At 42.2% G+C, this 12,198-nt stretch overlaps 1 protein-coding gene across 3 annotated transcripts in view; it reads right to left on the bottom strand.

Annotated features, from left to right (window-relative positions):
* The window catches only part of PHIP (PHIP subunit of CUL4-Ring ligase complex), a 138,656-nt gene that overhangs the window by 124,011 nt on the left and 2,447 nt on the right, over window positions 1-12,198 (bottom strand). The gene's annotated exons all lie outside the window — the stretch shown is intronic.

Genomic DNA, 12,198 nt, shown 5'->3' with positions numbered 1-12,198 from the left:
CCTCTGTCAACACATGAATCGCTACAGGAAAAATATGGTGATCATTAACACCATTCCCACAGCTGAATCGCTAAATATAGAAGCATCATCGAATGGGTGCCACCCTGTTGATATGATACCAGGTGGTCATATTACCTGTGGCAACCTCAGCGCCACAACCTGCAATGAGAAAATGGAAGGCTCTGAAGGACTTGATGACTGCTAGCATTTCCAGGTGGTTGATATGCAGCAGGCTTTCCAAGCTAGACCACAAGGTGTGAATCTCGTGATGACCGCAGTGCACACCCCATCTTATTGGGCTGGCATCCATTGTGACTTATCAACTGAAGGGGCCTGAATGGGCGGCCCACCAAGAGGTGAGAGACAAAGGTCCACCAGGTAAGTTGATGAGCTAAGTCTCTGGAGTAACCAGCAGACGTTTGGAAGGATGATCTAAGAGAAAGTTGAACTGGGACAGGTACCAAACCTGTAATGACTGCATTTTGAGTCCTGTGTGCTAGAGCACAGTTGTGGTTTAAGCCATTACACCTAGTAGGTGCTGCATATGGTGAGCAGTGACTGAGGTGTAAGGGCGAAAAGGGCGAATGGCTTGCCTTAACTTGAGCATCCTTTCGGAAGGGGGGAATACCCTGGCCGTAATCGAATCGAGATGTGCTCCAATGTAATCCATGATCTGCAATGGTTCGAGATGGGACTTTTTGAAATTGAACTGCAGGCAGAGATCTGCCAGAGTCCGCAGCACAAAGGTAGCATCCTTTTTGGCTGCAGCATATGATCCTGCTACTATCAGCCAATCATCTATGTATGGAAATACCGTAATGTTGTGCAGATGAAGATAGGCAGCTACAGGGGCCTGACACTGTGGAAGTTCTTGGAGCACTGGACAGACCGAAGGGAAGGGTGCAAATTTAGTAGGCTCTGCCCATGAAAAGAAGCCGGAGATATTTGAAGTGGCACTCATGGATCGAAATATAAAAATATATGTCCTGTAGATCTACAATTATGAACCAGTCACCTGGTCAAAGAAGTGGGATAACGGATTCGAGAATGACCATGCAAAAATGCTTCAGATGAATGTACGTGTTGAGAAGTCACAGATCCAAGATAGGACGGAGGCCTCCATCCTTTTTGGGAACTGAAATAATGGGAGTAAAATCCGTTCAGAACATCTTGGAAAGGTACTCTCAAAATAGCACACTTTTGGAGAAGAGATATCTCGTCCTCTGCGGCAGGTGAGTAAGCAGTGAGACTGACATGACTGATAGGAGGAAGCTCTGTGAACTCTAACAGGTAACCATAACATATGATGGCAAGCACCCAAGTGTCCTTGGTGATGGAGGACCACTTGCTGAAAAAGGGGGTTAGCCGTGGCTGATGGGGTCAGGGCAGAAACAGGTACAGATGAGGAGAGTCAAAGGTATTGCTTGTTTTTTCTTGCAGGGTGACAGAAAGGTTGCCTGCACTGCTGAGCCAGAGCCTGAGAGCGGAAGGAAGGAGCAGCAGAAGATGACTGAAGATTGGATCTCTCTGGGGCCGGAGTGAAAGGTGTGTAGGAACGATAGGGCTGTTGATATGATAGCTGAAAAATGAAGGGTCTACGCCACTGGTTGCGTTAGTAACTGGGTTGCTGGGTGAAGTAGGAGCGGGCAGTCTTACGCATTTTGTGTAAATTGTCCATCACCTCGTTAGTCTTTTCATTAAAAAGACCAACTCCGTCAAAAGGGAGATCCTCAATATGAGATCTAGCATCATCATTTATCCTCGCTGAGCGCAGCCAAGCATGTCTTCTGAGGGCGATGGCAGAAGCCAAAGCCTTTGAGGCAACATTGGCTGTGTAGCGGGATGCAAAGCGCTGCTGTTTGGCCAGGGTAATGACTTCCAGGTGAGTATTAAAGGTGCTGGCCTGGTTTCCTCAGGGGTAGACTGAAGGACTCGAAGAATTTTGTTCCATAACGGTCTTTGATAAGCACCCACTGCTGCTTGATAGAAACTCTCATCACAAAGGAAGCCAAAGAATATACAGCGGTGCCTCACTTCGTGTCATTAATCCATTCCAGGAAAAACGTCGCTAAGTGATTTAATCGCTAAGCAATTTTAAAAAGCCCATAGGAACGTATTAAAATGTGTTTAATATGTTCCTATGGGCTCAGAAATTAACCTTAAAGTGAAATTCCTCCATAGCGGCAGCCATTTTGGGTGCCTCTAAAGCGAGGCAAAACAGCGGCGGCCATTTTGGAACCACCGATCAGCTGTGCAAAAATGGGGGCTTTGCAATGATCGGGGGGAAGCGATCATCGCAAAGTCCCCATTTTCAGCCAGCTGATCGGTGGGGCTTTGGGATGATCACTTCCCCCGCCAATCAGCTGTGCTTCGTCTCTCTCTCTCTCTCTCCACCCCTTGCAGCTCCAGCCTTGGCAGGGAGACTGACAGCCCGGGCTTAAGATTGCTGCAGGCACAGAGGGTCTTTCTCGGCCAGGGTGGCGGCAGCGCCTCAGTCTCCCTGCCGAGGCTAGAGTTGGGAGGGGTGGAGAGAGAGAGAGAGACGAAGCACAGCTGATCGGCGGGGCTTTGGGATGATCGCATGTTACGGGATTAATCGGTTTTCAATGCACTGTAGGTCAATGGAGACTTCACTTACAGACTTTTTGACTTGAGAACCGCCTTCCAATACAGATTAAGTTCTCAAGTCAAGACCCCACTGTACAGCTTTTCCCACTCCTTTGTTGACTATGAGGGCAACTCCCATTTCTTCTATGGGATTCGTGCCCACAAAAATAGATATGATAATCATCTGAATTGACTTCGCCCATTCCCGTCCATTTTAGTTCACTGATGCCCAGGATGTTAATGTTGACTCTTGCCATCTCTTGTTTGACCACATCCAGCTTACTAAGGTTCATAGCTCTTACATTCCAGGTTCCTATGCAGTACAATGGTGCCTCGCTTAACGAGTGCCTCACTCAACGATGAATTCGCATAACGATGGCCTTTGCTGGAAATTTTGCCGCCTCACCTAATGATGTTTCCTATGGGGGATTTTCACATAACGATGTTTGGGACCTTGCTTCACTTAACGATGACAGTTTTAGGTCCTGTTTCGCTTAACGTTTTTTTTGACAGCCCTGTTTTCACTATTTTAAAAATATTCAAAAATGTTTAAAATGCTTGGAATTGTTAGTGCACCTAATAAAACCTTCATTAAAGTAATTTGGCTTCGTTCTGAGTCTTTTTGAATTTTTGGTGATTTTTTTCATCATTGAAATGTATTGAATAGGCTCCTATTGGAACGGATTAACCGGTTTTCAATGCATTCCTATGGGAAATGGTGTTTCCATTAATGATGTTTTCACATAACGATGTTTTTAATGGAACCAATTAACATTGTTATGAGAGGCACCACTGTATTTTATTTTGCAGCATCGGACTTTCCTTTCACTTCCAGGCATGTCAGCAGCTGAGCGTCCTTTCGGCTTTGGCCCAACCACTTCATTAGCTACTTGTCCTCCGCTCTTCCTCAGTAGCATGTTGGACACCTTCCGATCTGAGGGGCTCATCTTCCAGCGTCATATCTTTTAGCCTTTTGTTTCTGTCCATGGAGTTTTCTTGGCAAAGATACTGGAGTGGCTTGCCAGTTCCTGCTCCAGGTGGATTATGTTTAGTCAGAACTCTCCACTATGACCTGTCCGTCTCGGGTGTCCATTCATGGGCAAGCCCATAGCTTCTCTGAATTACTTAAGCCCCTTTGCCATGATAAGGCAGCAATCCATGAAGGGGGCTGAATTCACTAGAAGTGGTGAAAAAAATGCAACCAAAACCATGGCAGAATGGAACTAAAAAACCTCGCAGAAATCAGAATTTTTACAGTACATTTTCAACTCCCTGCCAATGTAGCTTACCGTTTACAATCTCTCTGACTATACAGCCTTGATTTAAGAAGAAGTTCAAAAATCACAAGTTGTTTGTTTGGATTGCCCCCTGTATCAATACCACCGTATAGCAGTGGTTCTCAAGCTTGTGTAACCCAGGTGTTCTAGCAGTGCAACTCCCAGAAACCCCAACCAGCACAGCTAGTGGTGAAGGCTTCTGAGAGCTGCAGTTAAAGCACCTGGGTTAATCAAGACTGGGAACTACTGCCCTATGGAATGCTGTTTTGACTGGACACTACTACAAGAAGCACTACCTAACTTGGATATCACAGATTGCTTTTAAGCATCTATCTGGATTTACAAGGGTAAACACTGAAAATTTTCTATAGATCCCCGTTGAATTTCAGTCACCTCAGCCACCAATTTATATCTCATAATGCTTCTACTATGAAAATATGTACGTACATATGAAATACCACAACTAAACCCTAGAATGAACAGAAGGGTATGCAGTACAGTGGTGCCCCGTATAGCGAGGTTAATCCGTTCCAGATTAACCCTCGCTATACGGAATCATCGCTAAACGGGTAGGGGAAATGTATTGGAACGCATTAAACGAAGTTTAATGCGTTCCAATACCTTTGTTACTTACCCGTTCAGCGAGGATTCCAGGTGCCGGCAGCCATTTTCGCGCCTTCGCTAAGCGAGGGCAGGGCGCGAAAACGGCTGCCGGCAGCCATTTCCGTGCTTCCGGCGGCCATTTTGGACCCGCCGATCAGCTGTTCGGCGGCTCCAAAATGGCCGCCGCAATACCCGATCTTCGCAATGCGGGTTTTCCCCATTGCGAAGATCGGGTATGTTTCCGTATAGCGATCCCGAAAAAGGGATCGCTATACGGAAACATCGCTATACGGTGCACTCGTTAAGCGAGGCACCACTGTACTATCATGTAACTAGCCTCACAGCACAGTGGTTAAACTGCTGTACTGCAACCAAAACTCTGTTCATGAACAAGGTTCAATCCAAAGTAGCCAGCTCAAGGTCCACCCAGTCTTCCATCTTTCTCAGGTCAATAAATTGAGGATCTACAGTGGGGTCTTGACTTCAGAACGGCTTGAGTTAAGAACATTTTGACTTAAGAACCGCTCTCATAGGAAAATATTGACTTGACTTACATACTTAGATTTGAGTTAAGAACTGAAAAAAAACCATGTGGGAGGCAGGGAAAGTGCAAAATGTGAACTTTCAGTTAACTGTTGGCCAGTGAAAAGGGTGCCTGTCTGCTTCCTCACTCCTCCCAGTGTTTAGAGAGTGGATTGGGAGACAGTCTTCGGACTGCCTGGTACTATACTGCCTGGACTGTATTTTCCCTGCCTTCCCTGAACCTTTCTTGACCTAAGAAAAAAAGAAACAAAATATCCCCCTCTAGTGGTTGAAGGCGGAATAGCAGCTTCCCATTAGTTTCTATGGACGGAAAAGAGCAGATACGGATCAAATAGTTTTCAATGCATTCCTATGGGAAATTCAGATTTGACCTGAGAACTTTTTGACTTGAGAACCGCCTTCCAATACGGATTAAGTTCTCAAGTCAAGACCCCACTGTAGCTTGCGGGCGGGGGGGGGTTGCAATCTGTAGCTTGCATAATTAAATTGTAAACCCCAAAGAGTGCTTATAGGCAGCAAACTTTGCTTTTTCCATTTAATCAGTAATACTGTACAGACCCATATCCAAGGAATGAGGAACACACACTACCAATCTATTCTATATTTTGCAATATTATAAAAATGCAAGTTCATACAGAATGTCAAGAGAAAAAAGAGGAAAAAAGTACAGTGGTGCCTCGCACAGCGATCGCTTCGTTTTACGATGAAATCACTTTGCGATGGACTTTTTGCCATCGCAAGAGCGATCGCTTTGCAACGGCCCCTATGGGGAAAATTCACTTTGCGATGATCGCGGGGAAGCGCTTCCCTGCGATCATCCCAAAGCCCCGCCGATCAGCTGTGCTTCGTCTCTCTCTCTCTCTCCACCCCTCGCAGCTCCAGCCTCAGCAGGGAGACTGAGGCACCGCCGCCGCCACCCTGGCCGAGAAAGACCCTCTGCGCCTGCAGCAACCTTAAGCCCAGGCTTAAGGTTGCTGCAGGTGCAGAGGGTCTTTCTCGGTCAGGGTGGCGGCGGCGGTGCCTCAGTATCCCTGCCAAGGCTGTCAGTCTCCCTGCCAAGGCTGGAGCTGCGAGGGGTGTGTGTGTGTGTGGGAGAGAGAGAGACGAAGCACAGCTGATTGGCGGGGGAAGCGATCATCCCAAAGCCCCACCAATCAGCTGGCCGAAAATGGGGGTTTTGCGATGATCGCTTCCCCCCGATCATTGCAAAGCCCCCATTTTCACACAGCTGACTGGCGGTTCCAAAATGGCTGCCGCTGTTTTGCCTCACTTTAGAGGCACCCAAAATGGCCGCTGCTATGGAGGAATTTAGCTTAAGGTTAGTTTCTAAGCCCGTAGGAACGTATTAAACACATTTTAATACGTTCATATGGGCTTTTTTAAATTGCTTAGCGATTAAATCACTTAGCGATGTTTTTTCCTGGAACGGATTACCGTCGCTAAGTGAGGCACCACTGTACTGATAATTGGAAAAAGTTAATTCTAGTGGAAAATAAGCAACATTATGTCCTCCACTTCATGCAACAGACACAGACAGCACCAAAACCTGAAGTAACAGGTACACACCCACTTTGAAATGGCCAAATGACACTGTTGACACAATCACTGCAAAAAAAATAATTGTTAGTAAGCATGAACCACTACAATGTTTTCATAAAGACAAATATCAGAGATGCAGATGACACTAAACTCTATGAGCAGAATCTTGTTGAATGCTAGCAAAGCCGAATGCTTGATCTCTGTTATTCCAGCAAAGACTGTGGCAAGTGTACACCAAAACAAGCTGGAGTTCCCCTTGTGTAAGGCAGTACTGGATACCTCCTTAAGCAAGCTTCTCAAGTGTCAAACTGCTCACACAAGACAGAATTGTCCAAGCAGAAAAAAGAACAGGATTCTGCCTTTAATCTTCCTACTTAAATACAAGAAAGCTGTTCTAATTTTAAAGCCAAGCTTGATATCAGTTACGGACTGGATAACAGCAAATGAAGCCTGGTAAAGACAAACCACAAGCACTCTTGGTAATTCAAAAAGCGTATCAAGAAATTTGGACTGAACCTATGACAGTTACACTCCTCCTGAATACTCAAGCTTGCAGTTTGGGATATTCCTGGATATAACCTGAATCAAAAGTCTATGTTTCTACAGTAGCCAAAAGTGCATCTGTATAGTTAAAACTATCATGTCTCCTATGCCTATTTTTCAACATGTCTAGTCTCACTATTGTGCCATTTATCCCAGGTACACCCCCTCTAGATTACCGTACAGTGGTGCCTTGCAAGACAATGTTAATTTGTTCCACGAAAATAGCTGTTTTGCGAAAACATCATCTTGCAAAATGCAGTTCCCCAATGGAATGCATTGGGATCCATTTAATGCGTTCCAATGGGGAAAATACCATAGTCGTCGTCTTGAGAAAATTGCTCACAGGGAAAACTGTTTTGCGAAGTGCGGACCAACTGTCAAAATCGCTGTCTTGCGAAGATCAGTCCCAAAAAAAGCCCCGTCTTGCGAAGCACGGACCGAAACACTGTCCAGCAAAAATCGCCCATAGGGAAAACAGTTTTGCGAAGTCTTGCGAATAAACCATTTTGCGAGGTAATTGTCTATCGAGGCACCACTGCAGATATTCTTACAAGGAGCTGCCTTTGATATTGTTTGGAAATTTCATCAGGTTCAAGATGCTACAGTCAGATAATTGACTATTAGAGACAGCACATGGCTCCCTTGTTATGACAACTTCATTGGCTACCAGTCTGTTCCCAGGCACAATTTAAAGTGTTGTTTATGACTTTATTTATTTTATTTACAGTATTTATGACTTTATTACACTATGAGGACCATACAAACTTTTCTAGGTCTTGAAATTCTTAAAGAATGTTCTCCTTCTGATCCATCATCCTCAGAACAGCAGGGGTTTGCAAAACAGGTTTTTCTCCATAGCTTCTCCCTACTAAGAAAGGGTAAGCTGGCCTCCTCTCTGTTGTCCTACTGCAACATGCAAAAACTTATTTTGCAACTGACAGATTGCTGACAATTGGGCTTCTTAACAGTTTCGTGGTATATTTTCCTTAATAGTGTTCTCTTAATGATGCTTTTAATTGGGCTTCTAATTTAATTCTGTTTTAATCTTTGTGCCTGTTCTGTGTTTTAATTATTCATTTTTCTCAATATTAATATTCAGCTGTGTCCAATCCAATTTTATTTAAAGGCAGAATATAAAGCCAACAAATGAGCAAACTGTCACACATAGTAGAAAGAAGCAGGATGCTTCATGCAGCTATGAGAAGAACATGTATTTCACCCACTGGCATCGCTGACCCAAGGGAATTCTATTCCCTACTATGCCTCCTTGACTGGGGCTGGACTCGATGATCCATAGGGTCCTTTCCAGCTCTGCAATTCTAAGATTATTGTTATTGTTATTGTTGTTGTTGTTGTTATTATTATTATTATTATTATTATTATTATTATTATTATTATTATTATTATTATTATTATTATTATTATTATTATTATTATTATTATTATTATTATTATTATTATTATTATTATTATTATTAATAATAATGCTTAAGCTCACTGATTAACTGAAAAAACTCTAAAAGACAAATTAATGATGAAAAGATTCATGCACAGATGGACAAGTACATCCATAAAATGCCCAAATGAAAAGCAACTTAAAAAGGCAAATATACACTGAAAAGGGTAAGATGGATATTTATTGCATATCTCTGATTTATTCACAATGCAACACTTTCACCAGAACCCTGAAGTGATTCAATGAGGGGGTGGGGTGGGGGGTTACAAAAAAAAGAAGCCAAAAGGCCCCAGACGGCAACATGCAAATCAAAATACGTTGTATTCTTCATTCATCAGTCAAGGAACCACAAAAAGAATCCAGTGACAAAAGACCAAACAGAAACTAGCACCACACTTTCCCCCCAAAAAACACAGCAAGTAAAACATAAGAACACATAGAAGAATGGACAATAGAAGCAGGTATGGGAATTCTGTTGTAATAAATCGAATGATACTAAGTCAGGCCACCTGCGTAACGCCAGAAAATCAGGACTAGCATAACTATTGCCAGAGCTTAAGGAGAAATTTGTCCTTGCGCTATTCATGGAGACAACGGAACATAAAACTTTAGACATACCCTCTACACGCTAAGCTATGGTTTGAAACGGACTATGAGGAGTCCAAGTACCCAGACACTTAAAGTGAAGGAAGAAAACAAATATATCACATCACAGTCAAAGTGTACTAAATGATATAGTATTGCTGTGAATAAATATATTAGTTGACTGTCACTGCTGATCAATGTAGTAGGCATCCACATTGGAGACTGGATTCTAATGTTATTTTCTAGTTAAGTGATTAAATTTTGTTCATAAGAGCCTCTTGCTTGGCTGCAAGTGAGAATCACCTTCATGGAAGCCGACATGGGAGCTAGCGTAATTTTCAGTGGTTCTTCAAGCTATCAATGTGACAAAAGCAGGCAAGATAGCAAAAATGTATGCAATTTGCCAAATTTATGAGATTAACCCAACTTTATATTTGCCTCTATAGTACTCCAGTTAAAATAAAGGCATACAAAATCTACTAGGAAAAAGATTAGAGAGTTGCCTAATGGCACCAACAACCACTGACCTACCCCTTCAGGCCAGCACTGATGTACTCTAGCCTCATTATTTTAGTACAGCTTCAAAGACATCTACCTCTTCCATGCACACCTCTACATTACTGAAATAATGTGTTTTTAATGGAATTAATTGCACTCAGCCAGCCTACTAAATTAATCAGTCACAATCAAGATTCATGCCACTGAATATACTCATAAAGGTCATTGTGGTAAAAGTATAAACCAGATTATATTAAGATGAAAAATAAGAATATATCCTCTACCAAGCACTAGATTCAGCTTTCCTCCTCTATTCATAATGCAGGACTGCTGTCTAGTTTCAAAGCAAAAGAAGACAGTTGTTCCCACTTTCTATAATGGTAAGTAACCATCCCTAGGAATTAGCCAGGTCTTGATGGCGACTCAAGCATGTCACCAAGACATTCCACACAATGTTTCCCATATCCATTTATTACATGAGCTGATTCTGGCCACTTGTGCAGCTGAAAAGAACTCTACTGTTATGCCACAGATCCTAAATACATCATTACTTTGCTAACATTTCAATAGTGGTGAGTGTTGCTGTCTAATATTCATTTGCATGCAAGCCTAAGCAACCACATGTAGTACATGAGAACCACAAAATCTGACCTTTAGCAAAAAAAATATAACTTCCAAATTTCACTTGATTTTTTTTATATTCTAGGGCATAATTTGACATCTTATCTATAATAAGGAAATGATCAGCAATACTATTCAGAACTAAACTGCACTTTTCTAAAGGAGTAAGATTCAACTTGACTGTCTTACACTGGATTAGTGATCAAAAACAGCAACCTAGCTGGGCATGCACATAACACACAACCACAAGAAAACATGAACCTTAATGAAACATACATAGCTGCAATACATGATTTAATACACCCATGCTTTATCCAGTTTTAAAAAAGAAAGCAAGTGTTTACAACTTGTAGTCTGTTAAATATACATATAGTCCTTCAGCCCTACATCAGGAGTAACAAGTACTTAACTAGTTCATTCTTACAGTTCCACGTCATGATCTCAAAATCATGAGATTTACTAAGTCCACAGTGAATTACACTCCTGGCTGAGGGATGTATTCAACTAGGTGGGTATCAAGTGATGCATACATACAAAAAGCATCCATTGGGTGCATAGAAACACACAGAAAAGCGTATCTTGTGCACACAAAAAAGCCATTTATACAACTAAATACTTTAGGCCAGAGAAATCACATTCTGTATATATTTAATTCATATAATTTTTTTAAGATATTTCAGTGTTTTATTCTGCTTTTCTAAAAATAGTTCTATAGCAGGAAAAAAAACACTCCAAAGAAACCCTGCTGTAAGAATATGTGAGCAAATAAGTTTGGTAAGTAACAAAAACACTTCTCAAAGGAATTTATACTCTTCTACCTCCTTTCAATTATTTTCCAGTAAGCAGTCTGAGGCTTTAAAAATTAATTAAATTGAATTATGTTGACATAACATCCAATCTTAACTTGACTGCTACCATACTGGTAATCAGTGACACCACAGAAGCTGTTGGGTTTCAAAACAAGAAAGGAAATCAAGAAATAAAAAAGCACTATGAGTTCACTTCTGTAAACAACACTAACTTGTAAGTTACCTTCCAGAGATTACCCTGTCTTTCTTATAGCTTTGCACTTCATTCATAGGTCACGCCTACACTTAAAATAAGCACTCAAGAACTGCCTCTCCTGAGATATCATACACATGCTGCTTTGAAAGCTTACGAAAGGAACATCAAAACTGGAGTTTAGCATACAAACTGATCTGAAAATTTGCTTAAAATGCAGTGCAGGAAAGAAGCACCCTTTATCTTTCATTAAACTCTTCCACATAACTAATATGCATGAACAGTATACTCAGAGTCCAACCTGAATCAGTGACTGTTATGCTATTATGTACCATCTAGCCATTTTTAATTTATGGTGATCTTAAAAGGGGCTTCAAAGTATGTGAGATATTCAAGGAGTGGTTTACCATTTCCACCACCCACTCCAGTGAGTCTCCACAGTCACATGGAAATTTGAACACAAGTCTCCTGAGTTCTAGTCCAACATCCTACCCACTACAACACACTGGCTCTCAAACAATGACTACTATGTGAAAAAACTACATTAAAGTTTTCTGTCAGCATAAATATCCACTAGAGATGGGCTACTGTATTTGTATTCTAGCCGCTTGGGCTCTTTTAAAAGCGAAAGGAATATTTTAAATAAATATTTTAAATAAATATCCCTGGGGATATGAATCACAGCACCACAGGTGCCACGGAGGTCCATTCCTCCCCCTCCCCAGAACCAGTTGGTCCACTCACCATTTGCCATGTGGCGCTCAGCTCCATCATCACTGTCGCGCTAATTGCAGAGGGGGCCTGTCCAGCATTTCCCAGCCTCCCCACGCAGCCAACCAAGACTTCCCTGTTCTGCCTCCATGCTGAATAGCTCATCTCTAATATCCACTCAGAAAGGATGATACTGAATATGCATCTGCATGA

Source organism: Pogona vitticeps, chromosome 1 (assembly GCF_051106095.1).
Source record: "Pogona vitticeps strain Pit_001003342236 chromosome 1, PviZW2.1, whole genome shotgun sequence".
Lineage (NCBI taxonomy): Eukaryota > Metazoa > Chordata > Lepidosauria > Squamata > Agamidae > Pogona > Pogona vitticeps.
This window is presented reverse-complemented; position numbering and strand designations above follow the sequence as displayed.